Here is a 27,151-nt window from a genome sequence, read left to right on the forward strand (position 1 = left end):
ACAATTCAATCATCACAATTGCAAAATCTTTATGCACACATTGATTTTTTAGTGCACACACAAGGGAAAAATAGTGCACACACACTCAATTAGAATACACACAGACACGATTTTAATGCACACACTTGCAATTGACCATTCAAGCATGCAATTAGTCAAATTAACAATGCACATTAGCCATGAAACCATCAATTTGCACATTTAATTCCAAGAAAAATTTGGCATTATAACGGAATGCAAACTTGCAAAATCAAAATTTCTAATTCACAAATTGACAACCGCTAAGCATACCGCACAAATGTTGAGTCCGTAAGCACCTTCCAATTGCCAATTACACAATGTGTAGGCCGATTTTGTCGATGCTTCAAAGCCCTAATCTTGCATTCCAACAGTAGACGAGGGCACTGCCTCCAATTAAAAATTGAAATTTCTAGTCAACAACTTGTTGCTCCTGACTGTGGCAATTTAATCTCCCTCTCTCATAGACAAATATCAACATAACCCTCACTTTCCTCCCCACCTGCTCTATTAACAGATGTCTACTAATGTAAAAACCTCGGAACATACACAAGGGATGGTGGTGCAAAAGGAGCCATTGTCAAGGAGAAGTCATTTCAATGCCCTCAAAAGAGGCAGATCTTCCCTTCTTGCCCTACTAGGGGGTGACAAGGAAACAAGTGGCTATAAGAAGGGAGGGGCACGTGTGATGGACTAACAGGGCTCTCTAAAGTATATGGTTGATACTCCACTGCTCATCAAAGGACATGTCTACTTAATGTATGAGGTGGATGCAATGCTTTACTCCCTTGTATGTTTGGCCAAGTGTGTTGTGTGTGTGGGTATGCATGCCTGGGCCTATGTGTTGTTTATACAAGCGTATTTGTGTGTGTTTGCATGCTCGCCAAGGTTCAAATCCACTAAGTCTTCTCCTTTGACTAGATTAGAGAACTTCCTTTTCCTGAAAAAGGTTTTCTCTTCATCAAGTATCTCATCCCACTCTGGTATCTTTGCTACTAAGATACTCAAGAGATCTTCTTTTTCCTCTGCTATGACAGGCTATGGTTTAGCTGCTGTCACCCACTTTCGGTTAGACTAACTTGGACTCAGCCCAATTCTTAGGTCTTGAGTTCAATTCCCCTCGTTTGCGGATAGATCTTTAAGTCTCTTGGGATAGTTTCCTACGATGTTAAAGTTCTCTTCTTCGTCTCTTCTTCTAGCTTCTTCTTAACTTTGGACAGCATTGAATCGGCACTACTGTCATCCTCGGTTATGCCATCTTAGATGACCTCCCTTGGTGCCGGGACGTGATCCTTGGCACCTTGTGTTCTCTTATCCTTTTCTAATAATTAGGCGACTTCAATTTTAAACAAGGTCATCTACAGTAGACGAGGGCACTGCCTCCAATTAAGAAGGGAAATTGCTAGTCAACAACTTGTTGCTCCTCACTGTGGCAATTTAATCCGCCTCTCTCATACACAAATATCAACATAACCCTCACTTTCCTCCCCACTTGCTCTATTAACAGATGCCTACTAACGTAAAAACCTCGGAATATACACAAGGGATGGTGGTGCAAAAGGAGCCATTGTCAAGGAGAAGTCATTTTAATGCCCTCAAAAGAGGCAGATCTTCCCTTCTTGGCCTACTAGGGGGTGACAAGGAAACAAGTGGCTATAAGAAGGGAGGGCCACGTGTGATGGACTAACAGGGCTCTCTAAAGTATATGGTTGATACTCCACTGCTCATCAAAGGACTTGTCTGCTTAATCTATGAGGTGGATGCAATGCTTTTCTCCCTTGCATGTTTGGACAAGTGTGTTGTGTGTGTGGGTATGCATGCGTGGGTCTATGTGTTGTTTATACAAGCGTATTTGTGTGTGTTTGCATGCTCGCTTGTGTGTGTTTAACCTAGCTGGTATAGAATCTCGGTGGTGCCAAGGTTCAAATCCACTAACTCTTATCCTTTGACTAGCTTAGAAAACTTCCTTTTCCTGAAAAAGGTTTTCTCTTCATCAAGTATCTCATCCCACTCTGGTATCTTTTCTATCAAGATACTCGAGGGATCTTCTTTTTCCTCTGCTATGACAGGCTATGGTTTAGCTGCTGTCATCCACTTTCGGTTAGACTAAATTGGACTCAGCCTAATTCTTAGGTCTTGAGTTCAACTCCCCTCCTATGTGGATAGATATTTAAGTCTCTTGGGATAGTTTCCTACGACATTAAAGTTCTCTTCTTCGTCTCTTCTTCTAGCTTCTTCTTAACTTTGGACAACATTGAATCGGCACTACTGTCATCTTCGATTATGCCATCTTTGATGACCTCCCTTGGTGCCGGCACATGATCCTTGGCACCTTGTGTTCTCTTATCCTTTTCTAATAATTAGGCGACTTCAATTTTAAACAAGGTCATCTACAATAGACGAGGGCACTGCCTCCAATTAAGAATTGAAATTGTTGGTCAACAACTTGTTGCTCCTGACTGTGGTAATTTAATATGCCTTTCTCATACACAAATATCAACATAACCCTCACTTTCCTCCCCACTTGCTCTATTAACAGATGTCTACTAACATAAAAACCTCGGAATATACACAAGGGATGCTGGTGCAAAAGGAGCCATTGTCAAGGAGAAGTCCAATGCCCTCAAAAGAGGCAGATCTTCCCTTCTTGGCTTGCTATATTCCCTCATGTTATGTGCAAATGTCTCTTTTCGATTTCAAAAAATGTGTAGTGTGGTCTATTACACACAGATCCTGATATGGCATGCATTCTCATAGCGTGCTGCAAGTAGTGCACTTTACTCAAAGTAACTAGTCTTGCTTGGTGGGCCTTTGCCATACATAGTCTAATAGATTTGGAAGTGCAGTTAGTTACTTGGTTAGTTGGTTGTGATTGCTGTCGTCTTGGGTTTGTTGTGGTGACACGAAAAAATGAGTAGAACCAATTTATAGGCACCAATAATAACTCAGCTTGGGACTTGTTTGGCATTGGAAAGAAGCAAGTTGTGTCCCATAGTGCTCCATATATGACAAAAGGGCTACTAAAAAGGGCAATTGAATCGAGCTAAAGGGTTGCAACTTAACCTACTTTGGCAGTTGTTTACAGGTTGCACATTTCAACCTAGTAATATCGACCATTTAGTCTCTAAACCGTGGAGCCATCTTTAAGACACCCATCTTATTCTCAATCAAGCGTAGTTAATGTTCCTTTATTTCAATATATAGGTTGAATTGCCAAATTGTGAGAAAAGAAATACCTGTCTATTTGTTATATAGATACAATGATCAAAATTGAGCATGCACTGATGAGGAAAACATGTGGCTAAACTAAATTTAAGGAAGCTTTGAAAAACTCAAAAATACAAAAAGCATAAATAGACTATAAATATTGAACTACACTACCGACCTGATTATCGTGTATGAATGTCATCCAATTGTGTAAGATGGAGGACAATTTTTGAGTCAAGCTACAAAAAAGCAATGTGAATAGTTAAACATATATATCGTCTTGCAATGAAACATCATATACTAAAACTGCAAAGTAAACCCGAACAACTTAGATGGTGCAGTGCATGGCATTCCAAGTGATGACATGCTAGAAGCTCGTCAAGCACTTTTTGTGCTTTGGTGGCTAGCTCTGTGGTGCAGACCTTCAGAATGAGGGAGAAGGATCCACGCAAGCACAAGTAAAAATCAGCGTTGTTTTTCTTGCGAGGCTTCTAGCCTGATTTGATTTGTGGGCAATGGCTTGGATCATGGGCTCAAAGATCAAGAAAATGGCCTTTGGCTCACCAAGTAAATAGCCTCGCCGTTGTCTATACCTATGTTTGTCGAGGTCATACGTCTCCACTGGCAATTGACGCCGTCAATTGACGTTCAACTGATGGTGCAGTGCAAAGAGGGGTGATGGTTGCTATCGATGGTGTACTCTGCAGGTTGTTCCAGGGTGCGAGATTAGAGCAGATGGATTTGCAGCATGATGCTTTCCTCCTTGACGTATCTACGTACATCAAGTGTGGAGCCCTGGAAGGTGAGGATAGAGGTCGAGGAGCTAAGGCCAGAGGGTAGTATATCTGGGGGAAGAGGGATAGGGAGGAAGGCTAGTGGTGGGTGTGACTTGGAGATTGCTAGCAAAGGTAGGTTGTTTCATTATCTTCGCATGAAAAGCTTACTGCATGCAATATAGTCATGTGGAATGCCTTGATCTCAAGCTATGCCGAGAGCAGCCAAGGTAAGAAAAAATCATGCAGAGTATAGTTAAGAGGATGTGAAGGCAGTAGGGTCCGCGTCTCAGCTCGCTCTCTCTCTCTCTCTCTCTCTCTCTCTCTCTCTCTCTCTCTCTCTCTCTCTCTCTCTCTCTCTCTCTCTCTCTCTCTCTCTCTCTCTCTCTCTCTCAAAGAGTAGATAGAGAAAAACCTGCAGACAAAGATCCGTGCTTCTTCTGAGGAACCTGCGAGCTACCTGTGGAGAATATCGAACTGGTTATGAGCGCAATTGAGCAATGCAGCGTGCTTTTTTTATTTTATTAACTTGGTAGCTTTTCATTTTTTTTTAGAGCTTTGTTAAGGAGTATTGATTTTTTTATTAAAAAAATCTAAATGCCGCTTCTGTGTTCAGAATTAACCACGTAGAGTAGATGGAGCTGCTCTCTTGCGATGCCAGCCATCTCTTTTGCGGTTCTTCTTCTTTTGCAGGTGCAGAGACTAGCGATGAAGAGGATGTGGAGCGCACCCCTGTCCCACGCATTGCAAAATATCACTCTTCTCCCCAATTATGGCCCCAGAGCTACAGGCAAAGCATCTCTCTCTCTCTCTCTGTCTCTCTCTCTCTCTCTCTCTCTCTCTCTCTCTCTCTCTCTCTCTCTCTCTCTCTCTCTCTCTCACTCTCTCTCACACACACACACACACACCCCAATACAGAGGACATGTACGAGAGAGAGAGAGAGAGAGAGATGATGCTCGACATCCTAGGCATAGACGGTTCGCGTCACTGGTTGCAGGACAACGTCCCAAGTATGGATGGGTCGTGGCAGGTCTCCTAGACTTCACGTGAGCGACTGCTCTGCTATCAACCATATACTGTAGAGAGCCCTATTAGCTAGTCACACGTGGCCCTCCCTTCTTACAGCCACTTGTTTCCTTCCCCCCCCCCCGGGTGATACTCCACTGCTCATCAAAGGGCATGTCTACTTAATCTATGAGGTGGATGCAAGGCTTTGCTCCCTTGTATGTTTGGCCAAGTGTGTTGTGTGTGGGTATGCATGCCTGGGTCTATGTGTTGTTTATACAAGCGTATTTGTGTCTGTTTGCATGCTCGCTTGTGTGTGTTTACATGGTTTGTTTGTGTGCGTGCTGGGTGAGGGAGTATTTGGATGTGTGTGCGCGTGTGCGTGTGGGCGTGAGTTGGATGGGTGAGCTGGGAGTGTAGAGGTGAGGAGATGCTCATCTTTACGACTTTGTGTATGGGTGTGTGTTTTTCTTGAGTGTGCGCACTTTTTATGACCTTGTGTTTGGCTTTTTGTTTGTGTGTGTGTTACTTTTGGTTGTGATTATTTGTAGGTAGGGTAGGGGCCTCTCTTCTCTTTTCCAGGTTTCTTCTAGTTCCCACTTACATCTTCATAGTTGAGATCATGTGCTCAATTTTGCAGTCTTTAGTAGCTATCTTTAGCAAGTGGACTGATTACCTTTGCGGATGAGAACTATTGTTCGAGTTCAGTGTAATCAATGCGTCACTTTGGAGATTGGCTCTAGATTCTTGGTGTCTACCTATGGATTTTTCATCCTCATCCTTATCTTTCGTTTCCCTATACTCCTTGCTTGGCCTTCAGCATATGGCTTGTTAACTTTTGGAGTGCTTGTCCTATGTACGTTAGTGAGTTAGTCCCCTTTATTTTTTGGTAAAATAGTTTTCTTCACTTATATTTTTCATTAAAAAGATGTTGCCACGTCAACATTATTTGCACACCGGTGCCATGTCAGCAATTTTTGTATTACTTCCACATCATCCACTCGGTCGATACAATCCAATACATTGGTTACCACATCATCCTATGATCATGAACATGCATGTGTGCGTGTGTGGCTACACAATGGCCATGGCCCATGCACCATCATCGAATTGTCATGTATGTCCCTCTTATAGAAGAGTAATAGTTCTCGATTCAACCTGTCAAAGTCAAACTCATCAAAACATATCAATGGTCATTATTTTTAAGCATGAAGGCGAACACGGATGGGTCTTGGATATCATCCAACCATTGAAACGGGTCTTGGAATGACATCCAATGATCAAGTGGGGTAAAGACCACTCGTTTTTTTGTGCAAAAAAAAATCCTTTTATTAGTTTTTAATATGGCCATCTCCCCTTCAATACCAACCACTGAATATTCCTTATTGGATGAGATACTTTTTGGGAAGCCAACAACCCAAGAAATCAAGAGCTCCGATTTGGAATGAGAAAACTGATTGTCCCTCGGAAATTTTTGAGCTAACTTGAGTTGTTTTGCAGATATGTTGTAATTGCGTACGATTACTTTGTTTCAAGAAGGGGGGATGTCACAAACTACTGACGTGTCAAGTCATTGAAGAACGGAGCTAACCTTCACATCTCAGCTGAGGGGCCTAAACCCTAAGTGAAGAAGCAGAAGCAGTATAAGAAGTTTTACCAACTTGCAATGTCTTACCGAGAGGCCCGCCAACTTATGGGACCCCATTCGATGGGGCCCAAGTGACGCAAAGACATTAAAGTAAAGCAAGCCCACACACACACACTCAATTGCGTGGCGAGTTGATGACGTGGCAGCAGTACGGAGTCCCGGATTTTGCGCTGACAAAGCTGTACGGATTTTTGGATTTTACGTTGACATGCTGACCTGGCAAACCTATACGGATTTTCGCGTTTTACGTTGACTGCTGCCATGGCAGAGCTGTACGAATTTCTGCTTTTGTGTTGGCAGCTTTTGGGCATCTGCTTTTGGACGAGATGCTTTTGAGTTTATAGATTTTCATGTAAACTGCTTTACATATGAGCCAAGGGCTCATTCTTTGACATGCTCCGCATGAGGTGCAGAGGATGGAGTATCGGCGATGTACTGAGTTCAAGCAATATAAAGAAATACCAAAAGGGGGGCCAAGGTTTGGGGCTAGTGCTCTCTATGGTGGAACTCCACCACTCCGCGTCTCGTGTGTCGTGTATCTCTTTCAGTTCAGTTGTTGTTATTGAAGTGCTTAAAGTCTGTTGAGTGTGTTCTTTTCCGTTCGTACGTGGTGCCCGTCCCGTGACAGAATGTTTTAAAAGTGTTGTTTTTACTCGTGGTCGGGACCCTTGTGGTTATTTACGGGGCGAGTATTTAGAAGTCTTAGCAGTGGTTACTCTCGGCACCTCCAAACAACACAGGCTGCAGCCTAGGGAGCGTTTGGTTGTAAAAGGCCTTTTTATCTCATGGCCTTGACCTGGATGGTTATTTGCGGGGAGAGTGTTCATCAGTCGGTTTATGTTTCTATGTCTTGTAACATGCATATGTGAGCATTTGTGTTGCATTGTGATGTGCCAACCAGCGATTATCCTTATTGGGTGAGATTGCCTGGGTATGTAATTTTAGTGCATCAAGACACCCATTAGAGATCAGCGCAGTTTGGGTGTGATGGCTAATTTTGCTACGTCGGAATATCAAGACCTCCGATCTGGAATGAGAACATACTCCTTATTGGATGAGATTTTTCTGGGAAGCCAACGACCCAGGATATTAAGAGTTCCAATTTGGAATGAGAAAACTGATTGTCCCTCAAAATGACCCTCAAAACTTTTTTTGAGCTAACTTGAGTTGTTTTGCAGATATGTTGTAATCGCGGACGATTACTTTCTTTCAAGAAGGGGGGATATCACAAAGTGCTGACGTGTCAAGCCACTGAACAACGGAGCCAACCTGCAGTCCAGATTAAGGGGCCTAAACCCTAAGAAGCAGCAACAGAAGAACAAGAAGTCCTACCAACTTATGGGACCTCGTCAGATGGGGTCCCCAAGGGACCTAGAGATAGTTACATAAAGTAGATTGCACACATACTCTCAATTTCGTGCGTAAAGACCTAATGATGTGGCAACAATACCAGATTTTGCACTAGATGATGACATGGCAAACCATACGGATGCCCTTGCAATTTGCACTGACATGCTGACGTGGCAACTGTATAGATTTCCGCAATTCACGCTGAAGGATTTTTGCGCTAGCTCTTGAGACCAGATCATTTTAGAACTTGAAGCTTTTCATGGACAAGGGCCTTTAAATATGAGCCAAGGGCTATTCTCTGGCACGCTCCCTCATAGTAGTGCAGAGGATGGAGTATTGGCATTGTACTGAGTTCAAACAATATAAAGAATTACCGAACTAAGCGCCAAGGTTTGGGGCCAGTGCTCTCTTGGGGTGGAACTCCACCACTCCTCGTCTTGTGAGTCATGCATCTCTTTCGGTTCAGTGTTATTTAAAGTGTTTAAAGTTGTTCAGTCTATTCTTTTCCACTGGCACGTGGTGCCCGTCTCAGGACACCCGCTCCACATCCCCCGTTGCATCCCCGCTAGAAATGGCCAAACGGGGATGCCCAAAAGCATCAACTCTAAAATCTCTTGCATCCAAAAGCATCTGCTCTCAAAAAGTCAACGTGAAAAGCTACGAAGACCAGCTAGCGCAATTCACAAAAATCTGTATAGCTTGCCACGTAAGCATGTCAGCGTAATTTGCGAAAATCATCCCAAACATCAAGCTTTTGATCTTTTCAGATTTTAGGCCCCTCGGCCTGTGCTCCATAAGTTGGTAGGTTAGGTTTATTAAAAACTATAACCCCCTTCTATTTTAGGCCCCTCGGCCACACTTTCTGGGTTCAGTTCTTCTTGGTTCTTTAACCCCTTGTCCTCTCGGCCATTTCCTTAGCCACGCCACCAACTTGTGACAATGTAGTACACTTGTAGCTGTAGTACAATTGTGGCTCTTGAGAGGTTGCCAGGACATATTTGACACGGGTTTTATGTTGCAATCGATGTGTCTAGGTCTTATATCTCTTAGCCGAAGGGAGGGGACACCACTTGTTTGAGACAATGGCGACCATCACACTCCTCTCTTCGGTTTATAAGATATTGGCTAAATTGATTAGTACTAAACTGCATCCTTTTTTGCTGTGTCCTTTTCTGTTGGACCTTATACACAGTTCTCAGACAGGTTTTGTTCAACATTAGGAAAATTTTGAACTCATTTTTGGGCCTTTTAAGAGTGCCACATCATCAAAGTTGTACAAAAGAAAGCAACCCGGTAGACCCCTCTAAATATTGCTTAGAACCCCATGATATGACCTATCATTGGAAAGTTCTTGAAAAATGGATTCTAAAGAGCCAAGGTCCGAAAAGTTTGGATGACTTCTATGAAAGTTATGCCATTTTTTTTCAATCAGCCAGGTTTTGTAACCGTTACGATAATCTAAAATCACCTTTTTCTAGATCTACATGAAGGCAATGTCCGATACATGCATGCTATATATCAATAGATAGCATTTGAAGAGTAGATTCTAAATATCCAACCTCCGAAAAGTTTGGATCTTATTTGCAAAAAATTTACCGATCCCGACTTTTTGAAAGCTATGCCACATCAACAATTCTTACAAGGCCCATTTTTTAGTCCAAACTTTTCCTAATGGATCAGTGTATTCTGGACAATTTTTTTTTCTTTCATCAGGTAGTCAAGTGGGCTTGCTCGTCACATACACTGTTGGCTATCCTCCTTGAATTTGAGAAGGCCTATGACAGAGTTGATTGGAGTTTTCTTGAGGGATCCCTACTGCGGATAGATTTTCCAAATGCTTGGATCAGAGGAGTCTCAACTCTATATAGATCAGCTTATAGTGCAGTGACCATTGGAGGGTTTACTGGCTCTCTCAGGCAGGGTTGCCTACTGGCAAGTTACTTGTATTTACTTATGGAAGAGACAATGTCGGATTTCAGCAGAGCACAACAGCCAGGTGTAAAATGTTTGCTCATGTCCCTTAAGGATGAGCTAGATTTGGTAGATCAAGAGTATTCTGATGACACTCTACTGTTTTTACGCTATGCCCTGGATGTTTTGGATGCGATTTGCCACTCTTTTGATGTATATTGTTTAGCCAGTGGTGCACACATCTACTGGCACAAGTCTTTTGGCATTCTTGCTGAACTGGGGTATAGTGGATGGTTTTACTTGGTTGAGACGTGGTCAGTCTTGTAGATAGTTAGGGTTTCAGGTAGGTCTAGATGTGACTATGGAACAACAGTTTGCACCTATTATGTAGTTGATGCGTAGGAAGCTTTGCAGCTGGTCCGCGCAGCATCTTTCTTTGGCTAGTCCATCATTGGTGGCCAATCAGGTGCTGTTGGCCTTTGCTTGGTATATTGCATCATGTTGGATGCTCCATAAGAGTGTTATGGCACAGTTGAGGTGCTTGATTTGGAACTTCCTTTTTGGGGGATCAAATGGTACTTGAGACACTTGAGCTCGATGGTCCAGAGTGATTCTCCCTCGTGCAGAGGGTGGTTTGGGTGTCATTGATCCGGAGTTACAAAGGCGTGCACTTCTTCCCAAGCTCATTGTTAGGTCTTTTTTCCTAGGCAATGAACCTTGAGGATGTCACTTCAGTCCACCTTAGCTACAATCACTCCTACCCATGGTGTTAGAGACATGCACACATGGACTGCATGGATATGGTTTTACAGATGCGCTTTTACATTTAGAGCGTCTCTCCTTTCGTGGCTCATTGTTATAAATCTGGAGCTCCTTTCGAGAGTGCTTGGTCAGATGTACAACCCGATCCAGAGAGGAGCTTGCATGGCAGCCTCTTGTATGGATTTGGTGACCTTCCCTCTCCACTTAGATTCTGGAGAGAGACCTCCACAGCTCAGGCAGTGATTGCACATTGATTAGGCTATTTGGGATGTAGGTCCAGCGAGCTCGATGAGCACTTGGTGTCGTGATACATTGTTGCTAGCAAATATCTTTGCAGAAAGGTATCATATACAGAGAGGGATTCGCCACAGGATTATTGAGATAGTCTGCCATTCTAGACTTGTGGGACCAGGTCATAAGAGGAGATACTTCTCTTCCACAGCATTAGGGCTGGTGGGGTTACTTCGATGAGTCTAGCATAACCCTTCTTGTTAATTATCAGGTCCTTTTGTTCATTATTGCTAGTGAGTAATGCTCCTCTGCGCACACACACACACACACACACACACACATACATTTTTACTTCGATGAGAAAGGACCTGTTCTTTCTAGCCTTTCTTGGCAACCAATCAGAGTCATAGGTTCTTGTGGGAGGCAGCGATTCGTGGATCCTCATCTCACCACAAAGGATGCTGCCTCTTGGAGGCTTTGGATTTGGGAGGGTCGTCCTTTATCTCAACTCTATTGGGAGTGTGGCAAGTGACAATGCCCATTGGATGTATGTGGACATACTCTATTGCTAAACGGACTATTTTCTTATTTTACTGATTAATTTCTATTTTATGAAATTAGGATATTTAAATGTGTACACTTGAACTGTGAAAGTTAGGAACTGTAGATCTACTGGAACTGATAAAAGACATCAGGAACGGACAACTGCGATGTGTCATATGATGGGTGACATTAAGCATCGTGAAGGAGTTGTTCCGCAAGTTCGGTGGGAGAGACTAGGAAATGGGTATTCCCGATGCATCACATGATGGTGACGGGAGCATCGGATAGGGAATATTCCATTGGTCTAGTAGAAAATCCGAACTGGATAAAGGAATACGCGTAAAGACGCAAACACAAGAATAAAGAGGGTTACCAGAAGCTTTTTCTTGAAAAAGACAGGATATTTTTAAGTGCTTTCTGGGAAAGCAGATGCTTTCCCGCGAGGAAATCTATGTGTGCATTGCATCACTGCACAAGGTTGCATTCAGGGACGCCTGGGAAGTGTTGTGTAGCATCAGTAAGTGGGCAGCCCATTATTAAAATAAAGCAGGACAACAGGAGGGAGCCCCCAAAATCTGCCAAAATCAACAAATAGGGCAGCTCTCTCTCTCTCTCTCTCTCTCTCTCTCTCTCTCTCTCTCTCTCTCTCTCTCTCTCTCTCTCTCTCTCTCTCTCTCTCTCTCTCTCTCTCTCTCTCTCTCTCTCTCTCTCTCTCTCTCTCTCTCTCTCTCTCTCTCTCGTTCAACTCCTCGTCGGCTAGATCTTTAAGGTCTCTTGGGATCGTTTCCTACGACGTTACAACTCTCTTCTTCTACTTCATCTCTCTCTCTCTCTCTTTCTCTCTCTCTAGAAGATGCCGCCAATCTTCTGTCTCCTCTCCGTGCTATCCTAGCACCCCTATCCATTGCTATTGTTACGGGAGAGCTTCCGGGATTCTTCTTGCCCTCCGAAGACAGCCCAGCTTTCGAGAGTCGGGTCGAGTTTGGCTTTCTTATGTGGGGAGGAGCAGTCTTGTGGTTAATGCATTGTGTTGGCCCTCATTAGTTTTGTGAGGTTTTTGCCACAGATTTGGTTTTTATGATGAAGGTGTCAGTGTATCTCATTGGTACCTTTGAGTATGATAACCAAAGGGGATGCGCAGCATGATGCTTCTCGATCCCAACATAAGGTGTTTTGCATATTAGTTGTCATTACATTAGGAACGTTTGGCGGGCTCGTTGCTGTCACATCCTCAGTGTTGCACCATCCTCTACTGTGGACATCCTTGCAGACATTTGGACGGATATTTATCTACACTCCATTTAGCCGCTGGGATTCGGCAGTGGGTTCCTTAAGGGCAGCTGAGGAGCGCAGGTTTCGTTTTTTGAGATGATGAGCTCACTCCCACATGTTTCTTAGTTTTTCAAGGTCGTATCTAGTGGCACAACTCCCCACCACAGGGGTTCATCCTGCACTCCGCCATCCATGTCTCGTGTGGATTCTCTTTGTCCCGGAATGCGTCCCTTGTGACTATGGCCTATATGGCTCGTAAAGAGCCAAAACTCAATATTAAAGCTAGGAAAATCCCAACAAGAGAAAACTACCTCACTTCGACACATTGAGGGAAACTCGCCTTGGTTTATTCATCTGTCTCTCTTCTCGATTAGTCTAGCTCCCATGAGGAGGTGCATTGTGTTCTCTTAGGGTGCTTGCGGCTTGTTGCTAATCTTGAGGCCGAGTCAGTGGTCTCATCTGTAGAAACAAATGGCATCAGTAGTAGCATATGTGTGTACAAGGGATCTATCCATCAAGGGCATGTCATATCTATGCCAGACCACCCTTGGTCACTTGTACATGCAGCTTTCTATGAGCATGGAGTGCCTTTCCCAGATCACTCTCACTCTTAGAGATTGTCTTGTCTCTTTCTACCTCAGTGATCTATCTTCTCCACAGTTGCTTGTATATGTATGTGGCATTGCACATGTTCTCTAGTGTCAGAGGATCTTTTTAGAGTCGAGGGAGATTGGAGTCGAGGTGTCCATCGGATTGGAGGTTAGTCCGCGTCCTCATTGCATCTTTTGCTACCTATTTCTATAGTGTATCGGAGCCTTGGTGTCTTGAATGTCTTGGATGCTCAATGTAGGTTGATCCGGTGCTTTATTGGACTTGATTGAGAGAGAAGAAGCTTGTAACATGACGGGCACCACGTGCCAACTGAAAAGAATAGACTGAGATAGACGGTTAGCACTTCAAACAACTGAACAGAAAGACAAAGAGAATCCACACGAGACACGGATGGCGGAGTTCCACTCCCAGATTGCAATGGCCCCATACGATGGCGCCCCTTTCGGTATTTCTTTATATTTCTTCAACAAGGTACAACTCTATGGCTCTACTCTGCTTCTCCATGTGGTAGAATCCAAGAGAGAGAGAGCCCACAACATGTATTTAAAGGCCCTTGGTCTATACAAAAGCAGTTACACACCCAAACAAGTTCAAAACAGGTTATTTGTATTTCAAACAATCTTGTCAAACAAAGTTCAAAGAGTATCTTAATACAATTCAATCTTAAAATCATTTGGGTTGGTTTGTGTTAGCTGAACTTTAAGGACGACTGGCTTGTCGTTTTGCTACAAAGTGATGGTGCGGTTATGAATCTAGCTGGTCGCATCGTTCTTGTCATGCCAAGGCATGCCCAAAAGAGCATCACAATTGCCAAACTTCATGATGTGAAAATCTCCATGAGTTGATTGTACTCAACATCCATATGTTTTAGGAATTCGGGATGGATGAAATTTTCGATGGCTCCTGGGTCGAAGAAGATAAGTGCTTCAACAGGGTACAACTCTGTGGCTATGCTCTGCTTCTCCAAGCGGTAGGATCCTAGAGAGAGATCCCACAACACGTATTTAAAGGCCCTTGGCCTGCACAAAAGTAGTTACATGGAATGCAATAGTTCTAAAAGCATCTGGTCCAAAAGAAAGCACTCAGAGGGCTGTCCATATAACGCTACCACGTCATCAGCAACCAGCGCAATTCGTGGAACGTCTGTATAGCTGCCATGTCATCAACTTTTACGCAAGTTAGGGTAGTGTGTGTGTGTGCGCGCTTTATTTTTAAGGATTTAGGTCCCTCAGCCAGTTCCATAAGTTATTGGGGGTTAGTATTTCCAATCCTTACCCAATTTATTATTTCGGCCACTCGGGGATGATCTGCAAGTTGGTAAATCCATCTAGGGCTTAGGCCCCGCGGTCAGGATCTACAGGTTGGCTAGGGTTAGGCTCAGGGAGTCCTTACCCTCTGGATTTTCAGTGGCCTGACATGTCAGCAGTTTGTGACAAAGCTTGCTGTTTTTTCCTACGTTTTCTCCTGTTTGGGCTGATTTGTGTATGTGTAGGCTATGCCTTGTCTACAACGTCCCCTTCTTCTGCGCTTGTTTACCCCGACCCCTCTTCACCGAGGGGAGCCCCATAGAGGATTAAGGACATGGAGCATTGCTGAATTGGTTTGGTTTTCCCAGATGGAGTTCTGCCATGGTTTCTCGCAAGGGGAGTTAGCCTGCGGCTTTTGGATTCAAAGGAAGAAACATCTTTTTCGTCCTTCTTTAGAGATAGAATTGTTTGGACAATAGTGGGATCTTCTTCAACACTTGGGGAGCAATTTCCTATGGCTGTGTTTCTTCAAGGAGAGGGATTGGCTGATTGTTGGATCTGTTGCAAATGCACGTTTGTTCTTGGAGTTTTTGATAAAGTTATCCCTATGTAGGACTTTACGCAGGCTGATATGGAGTTCCAGCCTTCTCTTGCACATGCAAATGTGGATTTTCAGCCCATCCTGAAAGAGGGGTAGCAAGTTGATGACTCAGCTGCACCTTTGTACCAAGTTGCGGATTTTGGATGACAAAGGTGGATTACTTTCCTCCTAGAGAGAGTAGAACCTACAAGGAAAGGTAGTCGGACTACTTGTGAGCGGAGCTTGCAAGATCAATTGCCTTGCTTGTACAGCCTGTGTGTCCACATGCCATACAAAGAGCGCCTGTGTGTCCACCTGCCGGGCATGTATTGCTACCTCAAGCTAGCAAATCAGCAAGCACCTCTCCACCTCGGCCAACAACCGAAGCTCCTTGCCACATCATCAAGCTGCTTCAGCTCCTCAAGGATAGTTTGCTTAGCCAGAAATTTGTGACAACACGCCTACTTGTATAGGTGCAAATATGTGCCTAGCATTTGTGAAGGTTGACTTTGGCTTCTTTTGGCATATAAGAAATAAGGTGAGTAGAGGCAATCACTAAAATGAAACTTGGTGCATTAGGTGGTTAAAATGGTTTTGTAATAGCTTAAATTATCTCCTCACCTAGTTATCAGACATTCAGAATATTCAGCTATTCTGGCAAGGTCGAGTTGATGTATTCTTCTAGCTTAAATAACCGCGTAGAAAGGCTAAGAATGTGTAACAGTCAATTGAGAGATCTATTTCTTTCAACTTATTTCTTGTGAATGTATATGTTTATATTATATTTATTTAATATAGTAAGTTGATCTTGTTAAAGAGCATTGGATAGTAAAGTGTCTTACTTTTCTCAGGCAATCGACCGATGCATATAGCCTTGGATAACCACCAAAGACAAGTCCGTTCTCATGGGGCAGCAAATCATCTCCACAAAGAACCAACAAGAAGCGGCACAATGTTTTCCATCTACAGAGACTTTATGTGACAAAGAGGGTGGTGATGATGGGCAGTACTAGTCGCGAATGAGTACTTCTCCTAAGACTATCCTACCTTCATCAAACCACCATCTCTCCATTGATAGCATAACTGAGGATCCCTATTTAGGCAAAGGATCTGAAGACATGCCGTTGCGTATCATTCCTCTCCTGCCTTCAAGAGAAGAAGAGAAGACTCAAATCAATGTAGAGACTTATGGACACTGCAGCTGGATGCAAGCAACATTCAATGGTACGAGTTGTAATCAATTGATCTTTTGAAGAAGTTAAACTTAAGACTTGGAAAAAATTTATATAGAACTTTGGATCTTCAGGTGTCAATGTGATGGCTGGAGTGGGACTGCTATCATGCCCATATGCAATGAAGGAGGGTGGGTGGGGGGGAATGGCAGTGTTGGTGCTATTTGCTCTTATATCTTGCTACATGGGTTACCTTTTGCACAAATGCATGGACAGTCAACCCCTCGGAATACTTACCGCATACCCAGACATTGAACAGCTTGCACTTGGCAAGATGGGTCGCACAAATGTGTCGGTACATTTGATTTTATTTGACTGTGATCTCCACATTTGGTAAAACTAATGACACAAACTACTAATGGTGTTTTGTTGTTTGCAGATGGTTCTCTATGCCGAGCTCTATGCAAGTTCCCAACCCATTGTTAAAGGTCAATTCTTGATAATTGAAAAAGTACATAATTATCCCACTTATATTATGATGATTATTGCAAACGATAATGCAGGTGTATGGTGTGGAGTTTCTCATACTAGAGGGAGACAACTTATCCAAGCTTTTTCCAAACTATCGGTTTACAATGGCTGGAATGGACATTGGCTCATATGCGATCTTTGCTATTTATGCTACGATGGTGATCCTGCCTACTGTGTGGCTGGAAAACCTCAATTGGCTCTCTGCTCTTTCGTGTGAGTATCCAAGAAATAAATGCATGGATAGTTTTTCCTGCGCATTGTCAATATTGTTGTTGCGTGTGTGCAAAGTTGTGTACGTCTGCGCACTCAACATGAGTGGTGTAGGTGTGTGTGTGAGTCTATAATTATTTTTAATTTTGTGGTTGGTAGTCATGGGAGTCGTAACAACAAGCCTGGTGATAGTCCTCGTGGTTTGGGAGGGACCTATCAATGGAGTTGATTTCACCAAAACAACCAGCATCGTGAATTGGCGAGACCTTCCCTTGGCAATGGGTGTTTATTGTTTATGCTACTCAGGACATTTTGTGTTCCCAAACATCTACTACTCCTTGAGGGACAAGAGTCGATATACCACGGTCCTCTTGATAAGGTGTCTCCCTCTTCCTCTCTCTCTCTCTCTCTCTCTCTCTCTCTCTCTAACTGTGTGTATATGTAAGTATGTATGTATCTATATATATAGATATGTATGTGTGTAGGTGTACATTGTATGTGCTTTAATTATAGTCTTCAGTTGAAAACATATCAACAACCACCAAAAAGATATTAACACCACCGTCTGATAGTACTTCTTAGAGAGAAAAATAATTATTCATGACAAAATGTTAAGCTCAATCAAATAATAGCATGAGACTTTAATCAATGCATGAGTTCTTGATTGTGAATAGCTAGTAAGAGTACACACTCTTACATATACATACATACATAAGCGTGAGTGTGCGCTTACACTATAAGATGGTGGTGTTAATATCTTTTTACTGCTATTAATATATTTCCATTTGAAGACTATAATTAAAGCACATACAATGTTAAGCTCAATCAAATAATAGCATGAGACTTTAATCAATGCATGAGTTCTTGATTGTGAATAGCTAGTAAGAGTACACACTCTTACATATACATACATACATAAGCGTGAGTGCGCGCTTACACTATAAGATGGTGGTGTTAATATCTTTTTGCTGCTATTAATATATTTCCATTTCAAGACTATAATTAAAGCACATACAATGTTAAGGAAAGTTGTGTTTTTCTTTACCTCGAGTTGATTTTTTCCGTGTTTTTGTAGCTTTACCTTGTGCTTCCTCTCCTATTTTACAATGTCAGTGGTGGGATTTCGCATGTTTGGAGATGAGACACTATCCCAAATAACATTGAACCTGACGAAGACCAACAAAGCAACCTACTTCGCCCTATTCCTAACAGTAAGTAGCTCCTCATAGTGGCAAAGAGCATTAATTGAGCTTTATAGTACATCACTTATACACCTATATCCTCACCTTTATCTTTTGGTTATGTTTTTAAACTTTGGAAATAAGGCAATGATGACTTTAAGTGATTATCTTTAAAAGCACTTCACTCATTCCTTCAACACCTCTCTAGTATCTCTCTCTCTCTCTCTCTCTCTCTCTCTCTCTCTCTCTCTCTCTCTCTCTCTCTCTCTCTCTCTCTCTCTCTCTCTCTCTCTCTCTCTCTCAAGCACGCGTGCACACACTATATGACAAACATACTCCTTAGGTAGATACACAATTAAGTGTTTACTTCTCAAATTATGCTTGTCTTTCTTTGGTTTCCAATCGTGCTTCACGCTCTATGGCTGCCACTCTGTCTTCGTATTTACGCTCAATTTCTGCTTTTCTTGCTTTGCATTCGAACTTCCTTGCTTCGTGTTCTAAATTGTTGTCCATAAACATCTGCTCCAACTCCTCCATAGGAGTTAGTGCAATCCGTGGCGTAGATGGGGAAGGGGGAGGGTCGGAAAAACCTCCTCTTGGGGAAAATTCTTCTTCGCCACTTCTGCTTCGGGTAATGACCATTCTGAAGTCGTGGGTTCTTGTGATCTCGGGTTCTGAAGTTCACGAGGAACTTGGGTTCTTGTGGGTCATGGGTTCTTGGGGGTGTTGAGGTTCTTGAGATTCTTGAGGGTCTTAGGGTTCTTGAGGTTCTTCCGGGTCTTGGGGTTCTTGAGGTTCTTGCGGTTCTTCTTTCGCTTGCAATTTGTTTTAGAGAAGGATCTTCTCTTCACCCGAGTTCTGCTCTTTTCCGCGGGTGCACCCCTTGGCGGCCTTGCGCTCACACCAAGGTTGCTTTTTACCACCTCACGTCGATTGGTCGGCCGCTATGTGCACGGTCCGCTCTGAATGAGTGAAAAGAGGCATAGGGCGAGGTTGGACAAGCCCTTCTTTCTTGGCTTTCCTGTCACACCCAAGAGGACTTGGGTTACGTGCGACCACAACAAGCAAAAAATAAATATGTGGTTCTTGTGGTTCTTTCCTTGAGTGATACAGAACACTGCCAAAGCTTTGATGCCAACGTAAGGTGCAGCGGAGTGAATGTTGAACTTTGCTCAAGATGAGTGCTCTGAACTGTGCTCAAGGTTCCTTTTACTTAGGGAAGGGAGAGCCTTCCGTGATTTAATGAGAAAGTGCAATGGACACAAACAAAGTGAATGAACGCTGTGAATGAAGGTGCATGAGTCTGAGAGATAGAGAGAGAAGAGAATACGACACCAAGAAGTTGTCAAACCCTCCTCCAAGGGCCCGAGTCTCGATGGCTGGAGCAGTCTACTTATGATTGCACAAATCTCTACAATGCTTGGACTTGCCGACGATGTCGACGACTATGAGGACGACAACGAGACGGGCTGAAATCTGAAAATGCTAAAGGCTGAAATCTGCAAATCTTAATTTGCTGAATTCTGACTCTATGCCGGTGACGATGTCCATGATGATGATGCGACAACGACGCGCTAAAAACGTAGATGCTGAAATCCGCGTTTTTCGGGCTGAATCTGCAAACTTTGCAAGATCTGACCGTGCGGCGAGGATCTGCTGCGGAAAGGTGAGATCTGCGAGGTTCGGGGGTTCTACTACGGAGTCTGCCTGCTGATGAAAACTGAAAACACTGATGCTAACTGAGGTTTTGTCGCGATGAATCTGCAAAACGCTAAGTTGCTTTGCTGATGCAAAAACGCTAGGGCTGATTTCTGTTGCTAGGGAAAATCTACTAACGCTAGGGCTGATCTACTGTCGTGAAGTGGTTCTGTTGTGTCTACTAATGCCAAAGCTGCTCTGTAATGCAAAAATGCCAAGGCTGATCTGTCTTGCAAAAAGCGCTAGCTTTGATGTTGTGTTACAAAAACGCTAGGCCATGCTAGGGGGGTCCTGCTGAGAAGGTGCCTGTTGAGCAAGGTGCTCCTTCTGCCTCTTCAACCAGAAAGTGCTAGCTCTGGTTTGCTTATATATTATCTTAGCAAAATTGCCCTACCTAGTTCCCAACAAAAGTCACTTATCTGGAAAATCCCCCTGATGGATTCTGATGGGAATGTTGATGATCATGCTGTGTGCAACCGGAGGATATGCATCTACTCTACGTGACTGGTCATGCACGGTCTGCGAACAGAATCACAAATGTGCTAGATCACTTCCTACTCTAGACTGACTTGACTGAATTGAACCCTGGTCACGCTGTAGCTTGTCCACAGACACATAGTGTTGGATGTGTCACGTGACACTTGGTCTTTCGCCAAAAGACCACGTGAGCTTGATGGCCGAGGTGGAAAGAGTCCAAGCCACCTCTGTCATTTGCAAGATTGTTGGCATGAGACCCAGCAGAGGTGAGGTTCGGGACGTGCTACAAGCCCGACTCCTCACCGAAGTAGGCAAGATCGTCTATGTGTAGATTCTGGGGAGAGGCTACTACCAAGTAGAGTTCTAGTCTCCAGAGATGGCAGCTAAAGTGATCTCGTTGAGTCTGTTAGTGGCTCGACCTTACTTCAGACAGTGGCACCACGGCTTCGACCCAGATGTGCTTGAGGAGGAGGCAAATCTTCTCATCTCAGTGTTCTTTCCAGGGTTGAGGCGAGAGTATCTTCCCTTACTCTCGAGGATTGGCTCTATGTTTGGGATGGTCTTGGAGACCCCACGCACCTCCGCTTTAGTTGTGGCCAAGGCCGCAAGATTACCCACTGTGCGGGTTCTTGTTAGTCACACGTACACTCCTGAAGGTGGTTCTGCTGCCTTGAGTGAGTGGTGGTTGAGTATGGAGTATTCGAGCCTCTCAAACCAGTGCTTCATTTGCAGACAGATGGGCCATCTTGCCAAGACCTGTCCATCAAGGAGGCCCCGATCCGCGCCACATACCCATCCTACTGAGGCTGGCCATGCTCGGCAGGTAGAGACATAGGGAGCAAAGGCGGGTACCTCGTCTAAGACAGGTGCCTAGGCAAAGGAGGGCTGCAATTAGGTTCGTGGTCATCGTCGTTGCCAGGGATCAACACGTCAGTTTGGCGCCCCTCGTGGTCGGCCTACATCAGGCCAGCAGTAGTGGGTTCCCACAGGGAACCGTTTCAACTCTTTACAGCAGGATGAGCTGGCGGGGATACCCCCTCCACCTCAGTTTTGCCATCGATACCCCCTCCCCCCCCCCCCCCCCCCACCCCCCCCCCCCCGCGCTTCATCGCCTATTCCCTCCCATACCCCGCCTCCGGCCCAAGGGATTGATCACTTCGCGGCGCTAGCTCTCTCTTGGCCAAGTTCTGTGTGACACCACTAGATACAGCAGGATGTAGACACATTGTGGTACACTTTTTTGCAGACACACAAAGTGCACGTTGCTATGTATATGTTCATGAGGATTCTTGAATAGAGAATGTAGCTCTACGGACATCACGCCCAGCTTGGGTGTGGGTCCCCGATAGGCACTCCAGACATGACTTTCTCGAGGTCGCTCGGATGCGGATTACTCCCCATCCAAGCCTGCCTCAAAGATTGCAAGATTGGCTGTAGTAGTAGCATCCACCTTCTCTCATTGACCCCATGAGGATCGTCTCCTGAAATGTGCAGGGGTTAGGTGGACCTCAGTTTCTACGTGAGAGAGATCGACTCAGACAGGAGCTTCAGAGATGCCTTGTGGGTGGAGCGATTGATAGGCTTATGCTCCAGGAGCATCACTTATGTGAGAGCCACATCAAGCGCTATGGACGAATCTTGTTTGGTCGCTATGAAACATTTTTTTGTCAATTTCTTTTGGACCTGGTGGCATTCACGGAGGTGTATATATGCATTTTTTGCAGAGGCATCAGTGTGCCATGCAGGGCCCATTGGATGACTATGCAGATACATGGCTGCCTTGTTGGTTTTTTGAACATTTATGCGCCCAACCATGCAAGGGCACGGGTTGAGTTTTGGTCACATTTGGTGGAGAGCAGTGGTGCATTGAAGAGATTTCAACATGCTTGAGGACCCCTCAGATAGGATTAAGGGCAGTCATGCTACTGTACATGGGGCTGAGTTGGCTGTTTGGGAAGGGCTATGTATGACCTTGCGGATTTCAGATGTTTGGGAACATGCTGGCTTTGCACAGCCCTTAGACAACCTCTTTCTCTCCAGATTTGACCACAGAGTAGGTGGAGTGAATCTATCCAGGATAGATCGCTTCTATGCTAGTGAGCATTTTTGTTACTTGGGTGGTTCAGTTTGCATTTTGGCAGGGACTACCTTCTCTGATTGCGCGCTAGTGATCCTTACTCTAGCCGACAGACAGAGGAGTGGCAATTGTCACAGACTTTGGCACCCCAAGTCGAGAATCCAATACGACACACGAGAGAATCACCGAAAATATTTCACAACTTTAAAAATAGAGTCTACACGGACCAGCATAGTTCTGTGCCCAGAGGTATTGGCCCCAAAATCTGGCGGCCCTTTCAGTATTTCTTTTTATATTAATGCTTGAGAAAAGTACAACTCCCGGGGGTCCTTTTCTCTCAGACTCTACGTCCGGATGCTTTGCAGAGTGAGGCCCCAAGGGTCTATTTATTCTTACAAGGGATGCCCCAAAAGCTTGTAACTCAAAAGCAAGTAATCCCAAAAGCACTTGTTCCAAAAACTGCCAAAAAAGCAGCGAGCTCACTTTGCGGAAATCCGTATAGTACATACAATCTACCACATCATCAACTGTTAGCGCGAATTGTGGAAATTCGTATTGTCCGCCACGTCAACATGTCAGCGTGAATTCCGGCATGTCTTGTTGCCATGTCAACATGCCGTACAGTCTACCACATCAGTTGTTGTGGTTGTTGTTGTTGTTGTGTGTGTGTGTGTGTGTGTGTGTGTCTGTGTCCGAGCAATACTGCTACATCATCATTGTGTGACATACCTCCCTCTTGAAAGAATTGTAATCGCCCTCGATTACGCCTACAAAATCAGACATAATCCATAAACCAGTTCAGTAGACACTTAATACCGACGCACTTGACGACACAAATCCAGTACTGATACAAAGACGACAGTCACATCACATCACATTCAAATCATATCACATAGAGTCTAGGACCGTGATTCCTGGCAACATATTTAGCAATCACATCTAGATCCACACCGGACCTCACTAACGTTGGATTGACTAATCCCATATTGCGATCACGTCCATAGATTTCATTTTGATCTAGGAAAATGATTTTTGGCAACGTATTTAGTAATCGCATCTAGATCCATCCCGGATCTCACTAATGTTGGATTAACTAATCCCATATTGCGATCATGTCCATAGATTTCTCTAGACCGAAATGCTGCAATCACTTGGTCAATCATTCCATCTGCACTCAAGCATTGTTGTGTGCTAGTGATCATTTCCAAGGATCCCAATCCATCAATCACACACTGAGTTCATGCTGAACAGAGTGGTTCAATCATTCAGTTCTACGTGTGTGGCCATCTCATCCCGCAAGAACTCTGGATGCACTCACGATAGTTCCATTGAATCATTCATGATTCAAAATTCATTATCAGGTTCATTCGGGAGCTGTCATTGCTCCAAAATCATCTCACTCTCGTTTCTGTTATCTATTCACAACTAGCAGGATCTTCCATAAAACATTAGTTTCATACTTAAATCAGATTCATCTTTGGAAATTCCTATTTCCAAGTTCTTCATTCACACACTTGGTTCATATTGAACAAAGTGTTTCAATCATCTAGTCATCTCATCCGTTCAGAAGTCTTGATGCACCTAGATCCCTGTGTAGTCATCTCGTTCCGTAGGGACTCTTGATGCGCTCACAATAGTATCTAGTCATCTCATTCATATGGGAATCTTGATGCACTAGAATCATCATCATTCATTCAAAGTTCATGATTCTTGTCTTGAATTGTGATCAGGTTCATTCTAGAGTTGTCGTTGCTCCCAACTCGTCATCATCTTATTCTCTATTTCACCTACAAAACAGGCAAAATTTCAAGCAGTGGTATGTAGGGTGCGTTGGTGAAATTTGGGAGTGGAGACCGGAGTAGTATTAGGCATTGAAGATGCCGATCGAAATGATGTCGTCGCCCTCTCTGTCGTTGCCGCATTACTATCACCACCAACCGATGAAGAAGGTGTAGAAGAGGGAAAACCCAAGTCGTTGGGGTCGATTGCGGGATGCTTCGGCCTTGCCACATCTTTCTCTGCTTTGTTGGCTTTGATGGCAGCATCCTTGGTTTCAAATGCCTTCAACAATTGCTCGTTGACTTCCTTGCATATTGCTACTTGTTGTTCCTCTAGCTTAAGGAGGTGAGCACGGACTTTGGTTGTGCTGGATTGCCGTTCAAAGCCACATAGTTTGCACTTCCATGCACGTGCACCACCGGCTTTCCCAACACTCGGGAATGCACTTTGTCCCACCATGAAGCTTCATCCTTCTTTTTCTTCGCGCCCAAGGACACACGTTCACTTGATGCAGAAGCTTGGGCCATGAGACTCGTCACTCGAAAGAGGGAGGGAGCTTGTGCGCGCGCCCGAGAGAGAGAGAGAGAGAGAGAGAGAGAGAGAGAGAGAGAGAGAGAGAGAGAGAGAGAGAGAGAGAGAGAGAGAGAGAGAGAGAGGTTGCGGCGTGGAGCTTGAAACTTGAGCCTTGAGGCTTGAGCAAAAGAGGGAGAGAGGGAAAGACTTGAAGGTTGAGGGCTTGACTCTTGAGCCTTGAGGCTTAAAGCCTTGAGGCCCAAGTGGCAAGAGAGAGGGGTAGAGACCATAGACGAGACTCAAGAGAGGGAGAATGAATGGAGAGATCTCCGAGCTTCAAGCTTGAGCCTTGAAGGCTTGAGGCCCAAGGGATGCGGAGAGACTCGAGAGAGATGCTCAAGGGAGAGGCTAGAGCATGTGAGGCTTGAGGCTTGAGCAACAGCGCGGAGAGCCTTGAGGCTTCAGGTTGATTCTTGAGAGCTTGAAGGCTTGAGGGAGGGATGAGCCATTATATAGGAAAGCCATCCCCCCCCCCAAAAAACGTTAAAATTTGTTGCCCAAGAACGGCTCTGTTTTTTTTTTAAAAACGTTCAAAAAATTCAAACTGCTGTTCAGGACAGTCCGCTCTTCCGCTGTTCCGAAGCCCGTTCCGACCCCGTTCCGGTTACGCATTTGGGCGGAACGTTCGTTCCCGTTTCGGGTGCGTGGCTCAGGTGGGAACGCGTTTCGGTAAGGGAAAGGGCCTGTTCCGGCCGTTCCCTGTTACTCTAGGAGGAGGGTCTCACAGCTGAGTTCCTGACAGTCTTTTGGGAGCGCTTGTGGGGCAGTAGACAACCGAGGAAAGTCACCATGTTCTAGTAGCTCGTCACCCATCGAGCTACCGTAGTGGGGAGTTGGTTGGTCTATAGTGGCCATTCGGCGGGCTGTGCCGTGTGTGGCCACCCACTTGAGTCGTTGTCTATGGGACTGCCCCATGGCGTAGTAGGTTTGGCTTCGGATTCTACGGCTGATGCCAACCCTGTCGTAAGCTAGTGAGGGGTGTTGTTGCTTGGTCCACCCTCATGAGCCCAGCACTTCGTTGTGAGCTATCCTCAGCTAGCAGGATGATTGTGATAGAGGAGGGCTGACCCACTCTCCATCCTATCAAAGAGCTTACGCCCCAGGAGTGGAGTAGTGATAGAGAGCTTTGTTGGGATCTTATTTGCAGCCTGACTCTCTGGTTCATATGGAGAGCTTGGTGCTTCCGCATCTTCGAGGCCTGGCCCATCCCACTAGTGGAGACTGTACCAGATATATGGGTGGAGCTTATCCACACACTTCGAGGTCAGTTCGAGAGGCTGCAAGGCAGCTCTGACCGTATGCACGAGCACCGCGAGGCATTTCTATGAATTTGGCGTCCAGATCCCTTTCTACACCATGGTCCATGGGGCTCCTAGATGGCATTCTCGGCCACCTATGTTGTTCCCATATCTTGATTTAGCTGTCATTGCATATATCTCATTTTTTCAATGGGAGAGTCTCCTCTCATGCTGATGTACCCCCTCCCCCTTTTGTTGGGTAGTTTTATCAACTAATAGAAGGGATCTTTTCCTTGGGAAAAAAAAGTATGTGGTTTCAAGTTCGTTTTTTTTTCTCTAGGCTTACATCAACAGCGAGTTTGTGTGTAGACCTTGATTTTTCCATGTGTATGCTTCTTGAAGATCTACAAGAATAACACGACTAGACTACAGGTAAGATGTGTGTCTCTCAAAACACGCTTCGAAGCGCAATTCTCGAAGCATAGATGCCTAACTTCATAAATGTCTTTTGTGCCCAGGCGGTTTTGTGCAGAATAATCATTGTGATTAGCATGATTGCAAGTGCGGTTGGAATGTACGCATCTGTGATCAAAATTGCTAGCAAGTATTGAGTGTAGCTAACTTCTTCTAGAGTCAAGGAAGCACACTAACCATCAAACTAACCAATTTTTTGAAGAGGTAATCTTTTCGATGGCTCTAATCAAACAAAATTCTTCAATTTTCACCATAGTAATATACTAACAATAGTCATACCCCACCAACAAATAGTGAGTGATGACTACATTGTGGTGACTAATGACCATGTTTTTGATAAACATGGTCAAAAGAGAACTTACATTTCACCAATGATTACAAAACTTTTGCAACCACGCCGTGTGTCAATCCATAATGAAGTAGTCATGTCAATACAATGCAAATCTCTCTCTCTCTCTCTCTCTCTCTCTCTCTCTCTCTCTCTCTCTCTCTCTCTCACCCACACACACACACACACACACACATTCTATGAAATACCAGAAACCACCATGTAACTCCTAAAATATCCAAAAAAGGTAGTC

At 44.4% G+C, this 27,151-nt stretch overlaps 1 pseudogene; it reads left to right on the top strand.

Moving 5' to 3' along the window:
• The first annotated feature begins 4,633 nt into the window (after positions 1-4,633).
• On the top strand, positions 4,634-26,707 carry LOC147459352 (amino acid transporter AVT1D-like; annotated as a pseudogene).
• The last annotated feature ends 444 nt before the right edge of the window (positions 26,708-27,151 follow it).

The sequence above is a fragment of the Adiantum capillus-veneris genome, chromosome 4 (assembly GCF_014529385.1).
Source record: "Adiantum capillus-veneris isolate H3 chromosome 4, ASM1452938v2, whole genome shotgun sequence".
NCBI lineage: Eukaryota > Viridiplantae > Streptophyta > Polypodiopsida > Polypodiales > Pteridaceae > Adiantum > Adiantum capillus-veneris.